This window comes from Macaca nemestrina, chromosome 7, assembly GCF_043159975.1.
Source record: "Macaca nemestrina isolate mMacNem1 chromosome 7, mMacNem.hap1, whole genome shotgun sequence".
NCBI lineage: Eukaryota > Metazoa > Chordata > Mammalia > Primates > Cercopithecidae > Macaca > Macaca nemestrina.
In genome coordinates, this window is record NC_092131.1 from 100288841 (window position 1) to 100311127 (window position 22287).

Genomic DNA, 22287 nt, shown 5'->3' on the forward strand with positions numbered 1-22287 from the left:
CTTAGATAAAGCAACTGTATGAGAGGATTCTAAAAAATAAATAATAGCAGAGATGCTGGGGTGGAAAATTACAACTCAAAGAACAACCAATACAGCAGTGAGTTTCCTGGTTTAATTTTTTTTTTTTCAATTCTCCCAGCTTAGACTCTAGGGTGGCTCACATCCCAGAACTGCACAGCAGACACAGATGGAAAAATCTCAAAGAGAAACTTTCTTTTTCTAGGCAGAAGACTGGAAAGGGGGACCCCCGTGGAACATAGGATGTGGGAGGTATCTCCCTTTTCCCCCTTTTTCCTCTGCTGGCCCTGTCTCAAGGCAAGCCCCAGGCATGAACCAGCACTCCCACAGCAGCTGCAGGAATACCAGCCATAAGGTCACCCCTAACTCAGAGAAAATCCCACTCGTTGACCAGAGAAATTGTCCTCTTTGGTCTGAAGAGTGTCTGAGAAATTTCTTTATTCATTCTCTCTCTCTCTCTCTCTCTCTCTCTCTCTCTCTCATATCTCACCATTTTGCCCAAAGGCAGACCGATTCACAAAAAGTGTGGAACTGTGCAGGGAGGTTAAACCAGATTTCTGCCAGAAAACCAAGAAAAAGGGACTCTGGGAGCCAGAGACTGTGAGGGCAATCACAAATTGAAAGGGGTGGCAAAAACTACCTTCTAAATCTAAGTATGAAATCCTAGTTCATGCCCAAGCTGTGCACACACAGAATCAACTCAAAGCAGTATAGCAAAGGCTCTGGGAACTGAATTATAGTAGAGACCATCCCCCAGATTCTAGACTGACCCTGAGTGGCCCATCTGGGGATGAAATCAAATAGCACCACAAAGGCTGTGAAAATTAAATTGACATTGGATCCAGAGCCTACAGGAGGTAGGTCAGCCCTTGCCATCTGAATCTTACTTACTGAGTTGATTACCCACTTTCAAAAAAAAAAAAAACAATGAACATTCTTCACAGGATTTTAACAGAACTTAGATTCTTGTAACATAATATTCAAAATCTGTAGAATGTAATTTGTGGTAGGATAAATAATAACCCCTGCAAAGATGTCTAATTAGTAACCCCCAGAACCCATGAATATGTTACATTGCATGGTAAAAGGGATTTTGCAAATGTGATGAAGTTAAGAATGTTGAGATGGGGAGATTTCCTGTACAGTCTAAGTGAGCCCAGTGTAATCACAGGGCCTTTCTATAAGCAGGAGGATCAGAATCTGACAAAAAGGAGCTGTGAAGACAAAAGCAGAGGTTGAAGTGATGTGTTTGCAGATGGAGAAAGGGGCCACAAAAAAGGAATGCAAGCACCTCTAAATATGGAAAAGACAAGAAATGTATTATCTCTTAAAGTCTCCAGAAGAAATGCAGGCCTGCCAACATCTTAATTTTAGACTTCTGATCACCAAAACTGCAAGAATAAATTTGCCTTAAACCAACAGTTTGTGGTAATTTGTTACATCAGTAATAAGAAACTAATACACAATTTAAAATTACCCAAACAAAAAAACTGGGAAAATATAATTAACTCTCAAGGGAAAAGATAGCAGATACCAATCCCAAGACGACCAGATGTTGGGATTATCAGACAAAGACCTTAAAAAAACTACTGTAACCATATTCCATGAAATAATGGTAAACACTCTTTAAATTAACTAAAATAAATTCTCAGTACAGAAATAAAAACTTTACAAAAAAACACTAAAAACTACAATAACTGAAATTATAAACTCTCTGTATGGATTCAACAGAGGAATAAAGATGACTCAGGAAAGAGCTGATGAACTTGAAAATAGGTCAATTAAAAGTATCTAATCTTAATAATAGAGGATATAAAAATTGAGAAAAAAGTCATATAGATTCAGAACCTGTAGAACTATATCAAAAGTTCTAAAATTCATACTATTGGGGTCTCTAAAGAGGAGGAGAAAAAGATTGGTGCTGAAAATTTTTTTTTAACAATTTTAACAAATGAGTAAATACTCTTCAACTTATAGGTCATAAATTTACATATTCAAGAAGTTTAGTGAAACTCAAATAGGATAAACTAAAAGAAAACTATGACCAGACACATTACAATCAAACTGTTGAAAACCTAAGATATATATAATTATATTTAAAATATTTTTAAATTAACCATTATATGCAGTGTAATTGCATATTGCATGGCAGTGTTTCTCAACCAGGTTGGTTTTGCCTCCCAGGAGACATCTGACAAGGTCAGATGTTTCCAACTGTTTAATTTCTGTCACATTGGGAGTCGACTGCTATTGGTACCTAATATGCTAAGGATACTGCTATACATCCTACAGGACAGAAGCCTCGCAACAAAGAATATCTAACCCAAAATGTCAATAATGCTGAAGTTAAGAACCGCTGATATTAAGGGAACAACAATTCAAATGACTCCAGATTTCTCACAAGAAATCATGGAAGCCAGAAAACAATGGAACATTTTTAAGTGCTGAAAGAAAAGGATTGTCTGCCTAGAATTCTATATTCAGTGAAAACATCCTTCAAGAATGAAGGCAAAATAAAGATATTTACAGATGAAGAAAAACAAAGAGAATTTGTTTTCAGCAGTTCTCATCTAAAAGAGACACCAAATGAAGTTATTCAAGTGGAAAGGAAATAACACTAGAAAAAAACCTGGAAATGGTAATATCTGGATAAACGTAATTGACTATTTTTCTCCTCAAATTCTTTAAAATATGTATGATGTTGAAATTTGGAAGAAGTGGTGCTGTGACTTGGGCTATAAGCAGAAGAAAATGGAAGACGATGTAAATCTATGAAGATAGATCACTTTCCTCCCTCAGGTCTGTCTCCTACGGTGATGTCAGAGACCTTAAAGGCTCAAATATAGTCATTCCTCAGAATCCATGGATGATTAGTTCCATGACCCCCTCCGTGGATACCAAAATCCACAGATGCTCAAGTTCCTTATATTAAATGGTGTAATATTTGTATATAACCTATGCACAGCCTGCCATATACTTTAAATCATCTGCATTATTTATAATACCTAATACAATGTGAACACTATGTAAATTGTTGTTATACTGTATTGTTTAGGAAGTAATGACAAGAAAAAAAGCCTGTACATGTTCAATACTGATATCCCTTAAAAAAAATTTTTTTTTTTTTGAGACAGTGTCTTGCTCTTATTGCCCAAGCTAGAGTGCAATGATGTGATCTCAGCTCACTGCAACCTCTGCCTCCTGGGTTCAAGTGATTCTCTAGCCTCCCAAGTAGCTGGGATTACAGGGGCCTGCCACTACACCTAGCTAATTTTCATATTTTTAGTAGAGACGGGGTTTCACCATATTGGCCAGGCTGGTCTCAAACTCCTGACCTCAGGTGATCCACCCACCTCTCCCTCCCAGAGTGCTGGGATTACAGGCGTGAATCACTGCATCCAGCCTAAAAAATTTTTTTGATCCACGGTTGCTTGAATCCATAGATGCAGACGCCAAAGATATGAGGGGCTGATGTACTAAAAAACACAAACAGATAAACGCCTGTAATTTTGTAATTTTTTAAAAAGTAAAAACATAAGGAAAAAGTACAAGTCCCCTCTGTCCTATTCAATCCCAATCACAGAAATAACCACTTTTAACAGCATGCCCTCGAATGGTCTTGCATGACTCTCCACTGTCCAGCCCCATATATATTAATATATAAAAAATCAATATGTGTGTAAACATACTCATCTGTATTGCTATCCATATATAAATATAAAATGTTTTAATGGATTCATGCTCAATCTTTTGATCTATGAATAGCTTTTTCATTTGTGGTATATCATTATGGTAGGCAGAATTCTCATATAGTCTTCAATATTCCTAGACCCTAGTGTACATATACTTTCTCCCACTTACTCAGTCAAATATGAATCCAGATGTTAATGTAAAGAAATTCTGTGAATATAGTTAAGGTCCCAAATAAGTTCCATTAAAAATAGGGAGACAATTACATAAACTCTTTAAATTTGGGTCTAGAGGTCAGAGACAGAGGAAGTCACAGATTCAAAGCATAAGAAGGATTTGACACACTATTCTGGCTTAAAGATAGAGGTAGACATGTGACTAGGAATACAGGTAGCCTGGAGGAGCTGAAAGCAGTCCCTAATTGACAACCAGCAATGAAACAGGAACTTCAGCCTCCAACCACAAGGAGCTGAATTCTGCCAACAAGAAGAATGAGACTGGAAACTGATTTTTCCCTCAGAGCTTCCAGATAAGAACTCAGTCCAGCTGATGCTTTGGTTTTAGCTTGGTGATGCCCTGAGCAGAGAATCCAGTCCACGCCATGCCAGATGTCTGAGCTACAGAGACATGGGCTAATGATTAGGTGTTATTTTACGTTTCTAAATTTGTGGTAACTTGTTACACAAGCATGAAAAACTAATACAATAATATACAGCTTTCCAAGCCAATGAAAATAAGTGTTCCTACTTCTTTTGCATAATATTATATTTTTTTGCTATTATTTTGATGTAGCAAAATATATTCAAACATATTCCTCTTTATAGAAATTCATCCGGCTCCTATTTCTTGTTATTGTCAAACAACCCATCAACGAACATCCTTATGCATTTGCCTTACTGTGTCTGTGGTATTATTTTCTGGAAGAAAGATTGCTAGAAGAGGGATTATTTTACTAAAGACATACACATTTTTCTTTTTAATAGCTATTATTATCCAGTCAGTCTCCAAAAATACTGAATTGATTTATACTCCTCTAAACAGACTGCTCATTTCCTCACACCTTCACAGCATGTATTATCAAATGCTAGAAATTGTGCCCAAAAAAGGTAATTCATTGTTTAAGTCTTCATTTCTGTGGCTAAGAAAATGTTTGCATTTTGGCTGGGCGCGGTGGCTCAAGCCTGTAATCCCAGCACTTTGGGAGGCCGAGGCGGGTGGATCACGAGGTCAGGAGATCGAGACTGTCCTGGCTAACATGGTGAAACCCCGTCTCTACTAAAAATACAAAAAACTAGCCGGGCGTGGTGGCGGGCGCCTGTAGTCTCAGCTACTTGGGAGGCTGAGGCGGGAGAATGGCGTGAACCCGGGAGGCGGAGCTTGCAGTGAGCCGAGATCACGCCACTGCACTCCAACCTGGGAGACACAGCGAGACTCTGTCTCAAAAAAAAAAAAAAAAAAGAAAATGTTTGCATTTTACTGTTCACTTGTATTGTCATCCGTGGATACCTGGCTAATTTGAGATTAGATTGTTTGCCTCCTGTCATTTTTATGAGGTTTTGCATAATAAAAATATTCACTCTTTGTCTTTTATAAACAATGCAAATACTTTTGTGGGAGGCACACAGAGTACTTTGAAGTATACACAGGGGACAAAGTAGACAGAGCCCAGGTGGTAGAAGACACTGAATGCCAGATTAACACACTTGTTCTTTGTCCTATAGGCAGAGTGGAGAAAAAAGCATGGATCTTGATCTAGATTCTAGGTTCAAATCCTGGCTCTGCCACTTAGCACTATGACCTGGTACAAGTTAATTAACCTCCCTATGCCTCAGTTCTCCCCTCACTCTCTAAAATGGGGATGATAATGGCGTCTGCATCACAGCATTGTTGTGAGAAATAAATGACTTAGAATGTGCAAAGAGCTCAGAACAGTGCCTAACATATTGTAAGCAGCAAAAGCATTTGTTTTATTATTTTTTATCAAGAGAGCATCACAAAGAAGGCTATGTTTTAAGATTGCTACTCTGGCCAAAATTATCCCACAGCCAGGAAGAAATGAGGGAAACGTTAACATTTCCTCTTGTGGGGGATGTGCAGGTAGAGAAGAGAAGGAAAAAGAGGAACAAAGCAGCTGGGTCCCCCATGGGTTTTTGGACCCATCCTTCTGTTGATCTAGGACACCTCCCTTGATTTCATGTCTTTTTCTTGGAGCTTCACAGAGATTATCTAAGACAGAAACCATTCCTTCCCTGTGCATCCCAAGTGATTTGACTCCCAATCACTCCAGGACATGCTTCCTGGAAGGTTCTGCAGACTTTGACTGGTAGAAATGGGAAAAAGGTAAAAATCCTTCCCAAATCCTACTTTGCATTTCCCAGCTCAGTTTCCCCCTCTTTAACCTGCTCCCATGATTTCAGTGTTTGATATGCACAGGGCCTTATCCATTTCCTAACTGACAAATTAATTCCTAATTTGACTACAGCTGGGAGTCAAATGCAGCTATACAGAGCCCTGGGTGGCAAGTGATGAACTTGTGCCTACACACTTGTTTATCTGAGGCTTTACTTTCTGAATAAAGCATCTGTCCCAACGCTTTACATAAAAACAAAAATTGCAATTAGCAGTCCACATAAAGGAGGTAGGTTGTTCTCCATGTGGTTCATAAGTCAGAGAAGTTAATGGCTGAGAACAATGGGTTGCAAAGACATTGCACCCTGGAGGTTTTCCAGGAAGTGCTTGAGGCAGGTGATATTGAGTCCTCTGGGGATTTTGGCTTTCAGTCTGAATCGATAGAAAATGATTTGTCTGAGTTTGTTTTCAACTAGAGATTTCCAGAAAGGGATGAATGCTTGACCCTGTATGTTTAAGCCAGGCCAATGGCCATTAAGGCTGACAGCCTAGAGCTATTAGCACGGGTCTCTCCTGTGCAACTTCCCATCACTAACCTGCTCCCAGGCTGCTGGACTTTCTCCCATTACCATACCCTTGGCTTCAGCTCCTGATTCCTACCTGCCATTTTGTTTAAGGCTGCAGCTTGATTTTTCTGAGCTTTCACGAATCTGATGCTTAAAATGTTTTCAGCTGGCTGAGTCACACCCCTCTGACACTGGAATCCCCCAAATCTCTTATTAGTTTTGAGGTACACGTGTTCATCAAGTGGCCCTGCACAAGAGAACTCATCTCTAAGAAGTCCGTAGAGTCACACTGGGCCTCTTGTCCCAGTCTAGGGAAGGAAGGAAAGAAGGCTATCTATACCCTTTCCTTACAATTTGGCAGAGAGAATTCAAGGTTACTGAGGCATTTCTTTTCCTAAATGTCTACTCTTAAGTCCCTGGGCCTTGAAGTCAAGTCCCTCTGAGACATTTCTCCTCAAGCTCCAGCCTGGAGTGACCTGGAAGGCCCTCTGACATGAACATAAAACGCTTTTCCATTCCTTGTTTTCTGCTTGACCTTCTTGCTTCTCTCCAACCAAAACCCCTCTGCCTGAAATTTATTTCTATATCAGCTCATCAAAATATCAATGTCTGGGCCTGCGATTTCTTGGAAAGAGAGAATGTAGTGTTGAGAATTATGGTAAATGTGAGTCTGCAGAGTGGCCACATGGGTTTCAGGGACTCTTAAAATGCAGGAGGTTCCACTGAGTCCAGACGACTATCTATCTTAATGTTCTGGAACAATGACCACCTACATAAGATCAAAAACCTGAGGTCTGATCCTTCTAGTTTTGTCAAATGGCTCAGATTAGTTTAAGCTTCCTCTTTAGATAAAATGCAATTTGACTGACCAGGTTTTTTTCTTTTCATAAAGGCTATTGTGAGGGAGTAAGACATCCCCCTGCAACAAGCAGTGGAGGGAGATATCAGTCCCCAGCCCTGACCCTCAGGTCTCTGATAAAACACTCAGTCATGAGACATGAGACCTCTGGCCACATGCCCTGATCCATGGACTGAGGCAGAAAGTCCTCTCCTGCATCTTGGGGTCCAGAAGAGGCCAGGGAGCAAAATCTATACAAGGAATGCTGGTTTCTTGCCCCAGGATCTAGGTAAACATTGAATAAAATTATTTAATCTGCCCTTTAAGCAAGAAATGTGTCTAAAGCTACCTGCTGGTGACCAGGTAGAGAAGATGGCTAAACTGGGAAAGAACTGGTGTGTCAGTACCATGTCCATCTGCAGTTAATACTCACTGGCACAGGATCCTGAGACACAAGTGGTCTGCTCTTGACTCTGCAGAAAAGGATTCCATTCTTTACACCTTCTTCCTCCCCTGCAGGTTATCCCTCCTACCTTAACCATGCCCTTCCCTTTCCCCATTTTGCTCCAAGGCTCCTACCTTCTACTTTCTATGGCTTCTCTTGGATAGTGAAAGGTGGAGCTGGAGGGAGAGTTGTCCATGAGTCGGAAGAATCAGAGTCCCAGGGATGGGGCCAGAAACAGTACTTTGGGATACTCAGGAATTTGAGGAAAGGCACTCATCACTAACAAAAGATCAGTAATGGGCACAGAAAGGCAGAGACCTCACTCCACTTGTTTACCCCCATCCTGCTCACAGGCACCTCCCCAAGGACCCATGCTCTTGAGTATTGCAAACCTGGGTGGCTTAAAACAACAGAAATTTACATTTCTGGAGCCTGGAAGTCAAAATCAAGAGGTCAGCAGGGCCATCTCCCTCCAAAGGAACAATCTTGCCTTGCCTCTTCCTAGCTTCTGCTGGTTGTGGACAGCCCGTACCTTGCAGCTTCATTGTTCCAATCTTTACTTCTGTCATCACGTGGCCATCTTCCCTCTGTGTGTGTTGCTGTATTCAAATTTTCCTTTTCTTATAAGGACACCGGTCATTGGAATAGGGCCCACTGTAATCCATTATGACCTCAAATTAACTTGATTACGTCTGCAAAAACCCCAAACCTAAATAAGGTCACATTCATCCCACAGCAGGAGGATATGGACAGACGCTGACACCAACACCTGAAGCTACACAGCCAAGTGGGGTCCAGGCTTCTCCCCATCCTGTGTGCCTCCCTGCTCCTTCCACAATCTGCCTGTCTAAGACTCAATTTCTGTCACTTAATCTTAGTATCTCCTGGACCCCTGACCCTAAGCCTTCCTGGCCAACCATGTTTCTGTGCTACCATGTCTAGTGCCTGGCACTGTATCCAGCACATAGTAGGCCTACAAAAAGATGAATGCATGACACCCAAATAGTTTCTTTCCAGAGATGAGACCAGTGACCCTAAACTGTTCTGTAAGACAGTATCTTTATATTATTTTATGTTATAAATATTAATTTTTATATATATATAATTATATAATTTAGATAATTTATATTATAATATAATTTATATAATTTATATAATATAATATAAATTAATATTTATAACATAAAATAATATAAAGAGACCCTTACAAAACAGTCTCTTTATATTATTTTATAGTCTCTTTCCAGAGATGAGACCGGGGGCCCTATAACTGTCTCTTGGGAGCTAGGATTAGAGAAGCTGTGTCTCCCTTAATTGGGATGCCCGCCCCCCTGCCCCAAGCCACAGGAGACTAAGGGAAACCTCAGACACACCTCAGCATGGCCTGCCTACATTTGCGGAGAGGCTGTGTCTTGACTCTTGGCAGATGTTCTGTTATTGTCTCCTGCCCCTGCCCCTGCCCTGACATAGTTCTTTGACCCTTGTCTCCAGCCTGACTCTTACCACTTGACACAATAGGAATTGACCCTCAACAGTCAGCTTGACTTCCCCCTTCTGGTCAATATGGATGGACATCCTTTGTGACCAAGATGTGACCTCTAAAACCTACCCAGGCACTGGCCCTTGGCAGATGCATGACACAAGCTTATCCCAGCATCCTAGCTCAGAGCTGTGGAAAACTATATACGACAGATACAGTGCTAACAGTTTTCCATGAATCAGCTCATTAAATCCTCAAAGCAATCATAAGAAGTAATAACAATTACTATCCCCATGAGGGATGGGGAAATTAAGCTTTGGGGAAGCTAAATGCCTGCCCCAAGGTCACGGATGGTGGGACCTGATTCCATCCTGAGCCTGTGAATGTGCAGCCAAAGCTCCCAAAATGCAATGCTAGTTTCCCAAGGGTGGGACACATAGTCACGTTGGCACCAGAGATGATGTGAGGTGGTCCAATAGCGAATCCTGGTGCTGTGGTTCGAATGTATGTGTCACCCCAAAAGTGATATGTTGGAACTTAACCTCTAAGGTGATAGTATTAAGAGGTGGAGGTGAACAAATTAAGTCACGAGGGCTCCACCTTGTGAATGGGATTAATGCTCTTTAAAAGAGGCTTCAGGGAGCTGCCGGATCCCTCCATCTCTTCTACCCTAAAAGGACACAGCATTCATCCCTTTAGCCCTTCTGCATGTGAGGGCAGAGCTCACCATTTCCATCACGTGAGAACCCAGCACCATCTTGGAAGGCACCAACTAGGAAGCAGAGATTCCCCCTCCAGACACGAATCTGCTGGCACCATGATCATGGACTTCTCAGCCTCCAGAACTGTGAGAAATAGATTTCCATTGTTTGTAAATTATCCAGTCTCAGGTATTTTATTATGGGAGTAAAAAATGGACTAAGATACATGGTATGAGTCTCCTCTTTTAACTCTTTTATCTTTCTAATCACGGAGAAAGCCTTTCCTTTCTGTTTCCTTTCTGATCTTTGCTTATATCTTCCTCACCCCACATTCCCTTTTTTAAAGGTAAGACAAGCCTCAGTCTCACACAATTTGACAAGCAATAGATGATACAAGAAGTGATATCAGGCATCATTTAATTTCTTTCCTATGGTTACTTTGAATATATGAAAGCAATACTGTTTTTCCTGTTATGGTAATGATTAAAGGCTTTACTTTGTAATGTATCCATTTAAGCACAAGATGTAAATTCACTTCTTAAAAATTAAGTAAATAATAGTACATGTTCCCGCATATGGAAAAAGATCAGGCAAGTAAAGCCCAAGAGACTCAAAGGTGGGAACAGTGCCCTGTGTTATGCCACCTCTCAAGACTGGGAAATCCCAGCTGTGATATCAGCAAAGCTGGCAGGTCCCACCTAGCTCCTCCAAACACCATTAGCCATGTGTGTTCATATAGAATAGCTGCGAGTTCTCACAAGTTTTACAAAAATCTATTCACAAGTTCTGGAAAAAACAAAGAACATTGACTCATTCTCCCACAAAGAGCCTCCAAGTTTTTTTAAAGAGTAAAAATTAACTCAGATTGACAAAATAAATATTTGTCCTGACATTCACCAGGCAGGGATAACAGACACAGATACAGCTGCTTGCAAAGTATACCAGGAAATGATATTTCTCCCAAGGACACACGGCACATAATAACCTTCTTTGAGTAACTACTGCTTTCTTGCATCCTGAAAAGCCTTGATCTCTAAAATCAGTGACTATCAGAAACTTCACTGTTGGAAATTGTATGAGTAAGAATGAACCATATCACTCTTGCCTGGAAGATCTAAGTCACTTTGACACAGAGAAGCAGCTCTGATTTCTAGCCCAGATATAAAGCTTCATATAAGGGGTTTCTGATGAAAACACTCATATTTATCTTAAGTTTGTCATTTCTAAGGAAATGGGAACCTGGGTTCAATTTACAGTCCAGACCCCTCTACACCCAGCACTTCTTTGCTTTTAAGCTTTATTTTCATTTTACCTAAATTTTAGCCTTCTTGAAAACTGCAGAATAATTCTATCTTTCCCTGTGTTTGGTGAGATGCCCAATGGTCCTTCAGGCATGCAGCCTCCATCATGAAAATGGATCAAGAAATCTGACTTTCTTGGGCTGTAGATTTGTCCTTAGTGGTCTCAGTCTGATTAGGCTAAAGTGGTTCATATTCAACTTTTGTTATTCAGGCTTTCGGAGGTACTGTTTATGTTTCAAAATAAGCAAATAAATCACAACTTGCTCCCTAGGGATATTATGGCCAAGTTATAAAGCTGCAGTTTAACTTTTCTATGGAAACCACCCGGTAATTTGACTCAATTTTTCGGCGTAACCATTAATGACATGGTTTTTCTCTTCAGATGGTTGTGCTTTTGTTTTGTTTCAATTAGGAGTTTCGGCCCTGATCAGTCTTGTGAATAGACACACAGGCTTGAATGTGCACACATGTGCTTAACTGTTAGTCTTCCGTCTCAGCACAGGGCAGAGCTCCACGCTCGTGGTGAGGCAGCTCCATGGTTGAAGCCCACAGGCTCTCACCTAAATCGTCTTGACTGAGGACCATCTGGATGAAAAGGAACCCATGCCCCCTCCCAGGCTACATGTGTAAGGGGGTTTCTTTCATCATAATCATGTGAGTCTCCTAGACAAGGGGAGGAAAGTCTAGCCCAGGAGCAGAGGGGTGGGGGCGCAGAATTCAAAACTCCTTCTCCACAGAGCCATCTGTTCTCTTGTCTCTGCTTCCCCACAAACATCTGCCTGCTCTCTGCTCACTACAAGCTCCTCTGCACCCACATCTAAGACTCAGACATGATTTTGTGGCATGATTTGCCACAGTATGACTATTTCAGTCTCTCAGAGCCTCAGAACTAAATTCCCAGGACAGAAAACATGACGGGATTGGTTTCCTTACAATCTGTGCCCACCCCTCTGCTTATGGAAGCAGACACTGGGGCGGAAGCATGGACAGCTGGTCTTCCTCCCAGCAGGAGCTAGGGATCAGCAGCACGTCCAAAGAAGAAGAGGGGCATTCACAGACAAATCCATGTGTGTATTAATTTTAACAACAGAAGGACAAAAGAGAGCCAAGTTTTATTTGCAACTTATGTTTCTCCAACACAGGTATTAGCAGCTATCTGAAAGTTAATAATTCAGGAGGAAATATCAATACCTCAAGAGTACGGTTCAGCCCAGCATGAGCTGACTTGATTGACTTGGGAACATGACACCAAACCCTACCAACAGCTGCAGACACCTGACCAAAGAGTGATAGAGAGATAGACAGAAGCCAGGCGTGGTGGCTCATGCCTGTAATCCCAGCACTTTGGGAGGCCGAGGCAGGTGGATCACCTGAGGTCAGGAGTTCGAGACCAGCCTGGCCGACATGACGAAACACCATCTCTACTAAAATAAATACAAAAAATTGGCTGGGCGTGGTGGTGGGCACCTGTGATCCCAGCTGCTTGGGAGGCTGAGGCAGGAGAATCACTTGAATCTGGAAGGTGGAGGTTGCAGTGAGCCAAGATCACGCCATTGCACTCCAGCCTGGGTGACAGAGAGAGACTCTGTCAAAAAATAAATAAATAAAGAGAGACAGATAGAAAGAGAGAGAGAGAGAGAGAGAGGATATCAGAGGGTCAGCGCTACATACTCCCATCAGAAGAACTTTCTGCCACTGGCCTGGAAGTGAGTCAGCACAAGAAATGGCATATAATTATACCATTATTTATTTCTATGGCACATTCGAAAGGTCATCTTCTTGGAAGGGAACCAACAAGTATCATGGAACAGCTACCAGTTTTATTGTCAGGCTTCCCTGGGTTCTACGCTGATGTTTGCAGCTGGATAATTTGGGCAAATCCTTCCCTGAGCCTCAGTTTTCCCACATTAGGACAGCAGATAGCACCACCTTGGCCAAGGTTGAATTTGAAAGCTACATAAGACAGTGGGATCTGCCCTCCCTTTAAATGCCAAACCATGTCCAAGATGGAGAGACTGAGAGCTCGGCTCCCAGTGGTTCAGATTGTAAGGTCTACAGTTCAATCACTTCAGATTCTCCTCACAAGATCCTCATTCTTTCTTTGGTAGGTTGTCCCCACAGAAAATGTCGTAAGAGCACAAGTTTCTCTTCTGAGATAAAGAAAGTCCTACATCTCAAAACATCTGAGACTTAGAATCAATCAACAGCTTTTAATTTTTCAAAAATCAAAAAGCATTTACTGATCATTCAAGTGCTTTACTACACCCTGTGTGGTGGACCCTGCCAGCTGGGGCCACTGATAACATCAGTGCCCACTCATATCCCCTCATCTTACTACTAAAGAGCAACCTCCGGACTTCCGATGGCCAGCACCTGCATTGCTTTGTCTGAAGGCATCCTCAGGCCAAAGCCCATCTGCCAAGTCATGAGCAGGACAGAGTACCAGGGATTTCAATCCCTAGCAGCCCTCAACCAATGACTGGTAAAAGTGAGATAGCACCAGTCTATATATTTTACACTAGATTTTGAAGTCACTCCACCAGGATTAAGAGCCGGCTGCCCACGGTGGTAGCTAAATTGACAAATGACCTCTGTCCTGGTCAATGTGATTAGTCCATGGGGTGCCCAGACATTGGGTTAAATATTATTCTGGATGTGTCTGTGATGGTGTTTCTGGATGAGATTAATATTTGAATTAGTGGACTGAGTAAAGCAGAAGGCTCCCTTCCAATGTGGGTAGGATTTATCCAGTTCATTGAAGGCCTGAATACAACAAAGGCTAGGTAAGAAAGAATTCTCTCTGCCTGGCTGTCTTTGAGCTGGGACATCAGCCTTCTTCTGCCTTCAGATGTGGACTCGGACTGTACCTTACACCATCATCTCTCCTGGGTCTCCAGCTTGCCGACTGCAGATCTTGGGGATTTCTCAGCCTCCAAAATCACATGAGTCAATTCGTTATATATATATTACATATGTGTATATTTTATATAAATATTCCCTATTGACTGTGTTTCTTCAGGGAACCGAGACTATATACATAGCTTCTCCTTTTCCTCTCACTTTCTCATGACTTTACCAGGCTTTACTTTACCCTCAAACAAACCACTTGCTTTTGAAGCCCTGTTTCAGGATCTGCTTCTGGGGGAACCCAGACTGAGATGGGCTAACTCAACAGCTTGCCTCATCGCTTTTCACTTGCTGTCTCCCCACATTGAGGCTGGAAACCCAATGTTGGCTTTTCCTGCCTCCTGTGCTATGTGACCCTATCTTGGTCAATGATACATTTTTTAAAGTCTCAGAGAGGCAGAGGGGCTCTAAAATGCTATTTCATTTCTTGTTAAAAGGGAACAAGCCAGGCACGCTGGCTTACGCCTGTAATCCCAGCACTTTGGAAGGCCAAGGCAGGCAGATCATGACATCAGGAGTTCGAGACCAGCCTGACCAACATGGTGAAACCCCATCTCTACTAAAAATACAAAAATTAGCCAGGCGTGGTGGCGCATGCCTGTAATCCCAGCTACTTGGAAGGCTGAGGCAGGAGAGTTGCTTGAACCCAGGGGGCAGAAGTCACAGTGAGCTGAGATCACGCCACTGCACTCCAGCCTGGGTGACAGAGCAAGACTCTGTCTCAAAAACAACGACAACAAAACGGAGGGGGGTGGTGTGGTGGGGAACAAATAGAAAACTGTTGTTTCTTCCATCCTTTTTCCTGTCTTAAATGCTGCAATGATACCTGGAGTTTCACCATCTCACAATCATAAGGAATTAATATCCCCTAAAGTCCTGTAACATTTGCCATCCCTGGTAAGACGAGTCCCCAATATCTAATTGTTTCCTCCTAGGCACTAGACTTGTAATATTTTAAGATATTAACTCTCCCTTCCCGGATTCAGGCAAGTAATGAGTCTTGCATGTTTGATATCCAGCAGAGGTTTAGGCAGAGCAGAAAATAAATTACCTGAAACTGTTTCTGGCTTGTGTGTTCCAAAAGCCTATGGCCTTTGGGAAAGAGAGATTCTAGGGATGGACTGAGTGCCTTAAAGAGCAGAAAGGGGAAGTTGATCTCACTCAGACTAAAAAGAGATTCCCCTGGGCCGGGGAAGGAGCACAGAAGCAGAGGATGGATAGAGGTCTCTGAAAGCAGGAAAAAAACCTGCTGCCCCTCGTGCCCTGCTTGTCTATAGCACTGGCACTGACATGACACAACCCAAGAGGGGAGTGGCTGCATGGCACGTCTGGGCAAGCTGGGTCACCAGCATCTCTGCAAAGATTTGCATCCACCCCACATCTCAGGGAGCTCCAGAGGACTCCCAGGCCAGAAGGACCATGCAGGAAGGGATAGTGTAATTCTAGGTGGTAGGCTTTGTGAACTGGCAAGACCACACTCTGCCAACAGGTTGAGAAAGGTCAACATTCCTGTAGGGACACAGACGTGAAGAGTTTAGGGCTAAAAACTTATCTATACCCCAGCAAGAGTCACTGCACAGTTGTAAAGATTACTAATCAAATAAGACAAATTCATTTTTTTGGTCTTTCAATAAATATGAGTTCCTACTGTTACTAGGCACTGAAGACATAAATAAGACATCGTCTCTGCTCTCAAGGATCTTAGTCTAATGGGGTAAACACTTACAGCCAATGTATAGGCTCATGAATTGAGTTATATGACTCAGAAGCTTCATAAACATTGCATGAGTCACTCTTGATCAAAGGAGGCATTCTGTGCACCATTTATGAATGAGCAAACAAGACGCAGAGAGGTTAAGTGACTTACAAAAAATCACACAGTCACTATAGTGTGGTGTTCAGATTCAGACCGTAGTCGGACTAATGTCATTGGACAGGATCCTTCCACTTTGTTCACTGTTTTCCAATGCCCATAGAGAGCCCAGAGGGAGTCTGTATGATTTTTTATACTGTAGTCCCAGGTAGAGTTTACCCAGTAGAATTAGTTGTGTCAAAAAAATAAAATACCTAGGAATATAGCTAACTAGAGAGGTGAAAGATCTCTACAAGGAAAACTACCAACACTGCTCAAAGAAATCAGAGATGACACAAACCTAAATGAAAAAACATTTTATCCTCATGGACAGGAAAAATCAATATCATTAAAATGGCTATACTGCCCAAAGCAATTTGTAAATTCAATGCTATTCCTATTAAACTACTATTGACATTCTTCACAAAACTAGAATTTTTTTTAAATTTATATAGAATAAAAAAAGAGCCTAAATAGCCAAGTCAATCCTAAGCAAAAAGAATAAAGTCACAGGCATCATGCTACCTAACTTCAAACTATACTACAGGGTTACAGTAACCAAAACAGCATGGCACTGGCTCAAAAAGAGAGCCCAGAAATAAGACCACACACCTACAAGTATCTGATCTTCGACAAACCTGACAAAAACAAGCAATGTGGAATGGATTCAATAAATGGTGCTGGGATAACTGGTTAGCCATATGCAGAAGATTGAAACTGGATCCCTTTCTTACACCATATACAAAAATTAACTCAAGGTGTATTAAAGATGTAAATGTAAACCCCAAAATTATAAAAACCCTGGAAGACAACCTAGGCAATATCATTCTGGACAAAGGAATGGCAAAGATTCTATGATGAAGACACCAAAAGCAATGGCAACCAAAGCAAAAGTTGACAAATGGGACCTATTAAACTAAAGAGCTTCTGTACAGCAAAGGAAACTATCAACGGAGTGAACAGACAACCTACAGAACGGGAGAAAATTTTTGCAAACGATGCCTCTGACTAAGGTCTAATATCCAGCATCTATAAGGAACTTAAACAAATTTATAAGAAAAAAATGACCTCATTAAAAAGTAGGCAAAGGACATCAACAGACACTTTTCAAAAGAAGACATAAATGCAGCCAACAATCATATGAAAAAAAGCTCAACATCATTGGTCATTAGAGAAATGCAAATCAAAACCACAATAAGATATCATCTCATACCAGTCAGAATGGCTATTACTAAAAAGTCAAAAAATAACAGATGCTGCTGAGGTTGTAGAGAAAAAGGAATGCTTATACACTGTTGACGGGAATGTAAATTAGTTAAACCATTGTGAAAGACAGTGTGACAATTCCTCAAAGACCTAAACACAGGCATACCATTCAACCCAGCAATCTTATTATTGCATATATACCCAAAGGAATATAAAGCATTCTATTATAAAAACACATGCACATGTATGTTCGTTGCAGCATTATTCACAATAGCAAAGACATGGAATCAACCTAAATGCCCATCAATGGTAGACTTAATAAAGAAAATGTGGTACATATATACCATGGAATACTATGCAGCCATAAAAAAAGAATGAGGTCATATCCTTTTCAGGAACATGGATAGAGCTGGAAACCATTATCCTTAGCAAACGAATTCAGGAATAGAAAACCAAATATTGCATGTTCTCACTTATAAGTGAGAGCTAATTGATGAGAACACATGGACACATGGGTGGGGGGAACAGCACACACTGGAGTCTATTGGAGGGTGGAGGGTGGGAGGAGGCAAAGGATCAGGAACAATAACTAATGGGTACTAGGCTCAATAACCTGGGTGATGAAATAATCTGTACAACAAATCCTCATGATACAAGTTTACCTATATAACAGACCTGCACATGTACCCCTGAACTTAAAATAAAAATTAAATTAAAAAAAAAAAGAATTTGTTGGCCGGGTGCAGTGGCTTTAGCCTATAATCCCAGCACTTTGGGAGGCCAACATGGGTGGATCGTGAGATCAGGAGATGGAGACTATCCTGGCTAACACGGTGAAACCCTGTCTCTACTAAAAGTACAAAAAATTAGCTGGGCGTGGTGGCGGGTGCCTGTAGTCCCAGCTACTCGGGAGGCTGAGGCAGGAGAATGGCGTGAACCCGGGAGGTGGAGCTTGCAGTGAGCCAAGATTGCGCCACTGCATTCCAGCCTGGGCAACAGAGCAAGACTCCATCAAAGAAAAAAAAAAGAAAAAAAAAAAAAGAATTTGTTGTGTCTTGCTATTCAAAGTGAATTGCTACATCTGCAAAAGCTCTAAGTGACTTCCATTAAAAAAAAAAAAAAAAAAAAAACAGTCCTCTTCATCACACCTTAAGGGAAAAACAGCAACCTTCTGTATACACACATTAATTAACACAGCAGAAATAGGTTGGAGTTAATTATAGAGTCCTCCTACTTAAAAATGAGGAATAGGCTGGCTGCCAAAGAAGGCTGAGTGCCATGGAATAAGGTAAGAGAAGTAGAGAAAGCGTGGCATCTCTCTCCTGCGTCTTCTTCTGAGAGCTGTCCTGCTGTTGAAATGCAAATGGTTTGGTGGTCAATGCCTCTGAGCTGGCCACAAACTCAGCAAGTCTCTCAGCTTTGTCCGTGTGCTCTCTCTCTTTAAGTAAAGGTCTTTCACCACTAGAAAAGATGCACACATCAATTATTAAGAAAGTATTATAGCAGGAAGAAAGAAAAATTGCATGTCATTTTCCTGGCATTCAATATTTTTTCATTATTTATTACCAGTATCTATCTACTTGGGGAAGAACAAGCAAACGCTTTTTTAAAAAAAATCATGAATGTTTTCAACCTGAGAGCTGAAGAGATATTGGGCAGCATGTTACCAAAGGCCCAGAAAATATATGTTTGTTATTAAATCCCTTGAGTTTTCTTTTTCTACTTCGAGCGCACCAAGGAGAAGTATATTTGAGCATGCTCCATTCCTCAAACCACTCCAGTCCTGTGTTTACCCTTCTGTTTTTTGTAAGTATATATATTAGCTAGGAATCTCATCTCGATTCCTCCAGCTAGTTTCTGCAGGTGTATAAACACTATCTGGCTTCTTCAAAGTAAAATATGTGTGGCATCACCAACAACACTACTAGAGTAAATACCATTTTCCATTACAAAGAGAATATGTAACCCAAATATTTTAAAGGAGCTCAGTATTCTACTTTCTCCAAGAATGAAACAGAAATCATGTTTGACCAGTTATCACTGCCTACATGAATAGAGCATTGTGTCTTAAAGGCTATAAGACTCTCCTTGCCCATAATAGAAGACAGACTCTAGAGAATCCAGTGATGAAGGGAACTTTACCCATTTAGAAAAAAATAGTGCGACTCACTGCCAGTGCTCATTTAATTTTGCATTAACATGCTCTTTGAGGCTGAAGCAAATCTGACCAATTATCAATGTGAAAATAAAATATAAAAACTGTTCTTGGAGTTATTTCTAAACAGAACAAACATCAGAATTGTCTGAATCATCAGAATCATCTATTTCAGAACAATCGGATTCATCAAATGGGTCTTCACCCAACAACTGTTCGAGAATGATGTTAACATCACACATAGGAATGCTGCGTTTTCTGGGATTTGACACTTTCAGTGATCGAGAATTACTATATTTTGTAAATGGAAATAGCACTACTAAAAACAGAATGCTGTTGATAGAATGATGTCTTTTGTTTCCAAAGTCAATACACTAGAGCAATGTGAAAATAATAATAATAAAAGTGAGATATTTTGTGGCAAAGTTATCTCAGGGTAAATGCTGCCACTGCAAGCGCCACCAGCGAGTATTCTCGGGGCAAACAGGAAAAGGGTTAATGGTAACCTGTTTCAATGGTCCCCAGACCTGGGTGTGCATGAAAATCAACTGGGGAACATATTTGAAAGGCTTCTGAGCCATTCTAGACATACTGAATTGTCTCTAATAGGACCCAGGCATCTGTATTTTGAACATGCCTTCAAACCCCAAGTGGTTCTTATGGCAGCCCTATGTGGGAACCTCCTATCCAAATCCAAATTCCCACAGCAACACCCCAACCAAGCCGTCCTCCAGTCTTTGCTTAAATATTAATACCTCCCATGAGAGTGGACCCACCCAGTCTATCCCTGGACAGCACCAACCGTTGGGAAACAGCCTCCCTGGAACTCCCAGCCACTAGCTGTGCTGTCACAAGTAAGAGGAGCCTCATTCACACAGAAGCAGCAGCAGATTCTGCTACTTGCACCTAAGAAACCATTGAAAGAAAGATGCATGCAAAAATTCAAATTGCAAGCTATAAAAAAAAAAGAGTATATGCTAAACTTTATTTTTATAAAATTATTTGACCCCTCTGATTTCCATTTATTGGAAAGTTGGGGATAAAACTAATAGAATAGGGCTGTTGTTAACATACGGGCATTCAATAGATGTTGGTTCCCGTCCTTCCCCTTCTTTTTGTTTTTCTTCTACAGTCAATTTGTCATGGGATCTTATCATCTCTTAAATATCTCCTGATCCAGTCTTTCTCTCCACTGCTAACACACCACCTACATGAGCATTCCTATATTTCCTCAGCATCTCATTACTTAAATATTTAGGTTTGGAGGGAGATAGGAAATAAATTATTACTTAAGAGCAAGCATTGTAATTTTTTTCAGGAAGTTATTCTCTTTGTTCAGGAAAATATCTTGAAATGCCACTTGGGGCAGCAGACACCCAGACAGCATGAGTTAGTAAGAGAAAAGGTAGCAAAAGAGGTAATTAAATTGTTCTTCATCTGAAGTGAACGGGATGGAGTAAGTACAGAAGAGAGGAGACAGAGGAGGGAAGACAGAACAGCAAGGCTGTGGGCACGCAACAGGAACAGGGGTTGAGAATCAGCAGAAGTCAGAGTCAAGGGGGACTTCTGAGGATGCCTGTGAAATTCAAGAAATCTTGGACCTTTCCAGAGCGTAGAGTGGAGTGTGATCCCATTATATCCAGCTCTTATGATTCAGGGCCTCCAGCTAACATCTAGGCTGAAATGAGTTCCTACAAAGCCGTGTATCTTACCTCTCTGCCTTCCTGTTCTCTTTGTGCCATTCCTCTGCTCAGGAGCTCTGAGGATCCACTGTGGGACCCTGTGTTCTTTACTGCCAATTCCTATCAGACGGTGTCAGTCTTTTAAACATATACCCTTTCAGGTACAGCACCTATCTCTCTGAATGTAACTTTCTATAATATCCATTAGCAGAAAAAAAAAATGTTGCCAAAATGTGACCTCTGTCCAAAAACAAAACAAAAAAACAAAACAAAACCCAAACTATTTGGCAACTCTATTGGCTTGAACCCTTAGGAAAAAAATAATAATATGAATGATTTATTAAGCATTCGCTATGTGCCAGGCAATAGGCTAAGGATTTTCCTTATATTCTCTCATTTAATCTTCACAAGAGCCCTCTCAAGTAGATATTACCCTTACCACTCTTTAGACATTCAAAGCAAAGCTCGCAGGAATTTGGGAACTTGCTCAAAGTCTCACAGATGGTAAGTGGCAGAGCTGGCCCTCAAAGGGGAACCTCTCTGCACTCTTGACCAGGATGCCTCAATGGAGTCACTTATCACCTGGATTAGGAATAGGTTAGAAAGCTAAACTACAAAGATGGTCCTGAAAACTTCAAGTCTCCCTGAAGAAGAGCAAGGCCCTTCTCTGCAAGACACTCTAGATGATGCCAGCAAAGATCTGGAAACACTCCAAGCCCTTGCTAGAACAGCTCTAGCTCAGCGTCGGCAGTTCCCAACTCAAGCTGTACATCAGAAATCCCCTAAGAACCCTTCCAACATTGAAGTTTCTCAGGCCTCAGTGCAGACCTATTGAAGAAAATCCTGTGGCAATGAGGTGGAAGAAAGGGCTATTTAAAAAAAAAAAAAAAAAATGGTCTCCAAAGAATGTAGCCAGTTCCAGAAGTGGGGTTTAGGAAACAGTACGATCCTATGCCACTCTTAGCTGTAAGTCCTGCCACCTGAGTGCTTGTAGCACTTCTGGATTCCACCATGAAAATAGTTCTATTTTAAGAGAAGTTGGAGGAAGTGTGGAGAATCTTGGTGTTAACATATGTTCATCTGAGGCTGTGTGGTTT

General features: G+C 41.3%; 1 protein-coding gene across 3 annotated transcripts in view; it reads right to left on the minus strand.

Moving 5' to 3' along the window:
- LOC105479331 (synaptic vesicle glycoprotein 2B) overlaps positions 1–22287 on the minus strand; it is a 188228-nt gene that overhangs the window by 125708 nt on the left and 40233 nt on the right. The window contains exon 1 of one of the 3 annotated variants that reach the window (XM_024792106.2): positions 10114–10231. The exons of the other annotated variants lie outside the window; for them this stretch is intronic. The gene's annotated coding sequence lies outside the window, so the exon portion shown is untranslated. Of the gene's footprint in view, positions 1–10113; positions 10232–22287 lie in introns of those variants that run through there. 3 annotated transcript variants of the gene reach the window in all.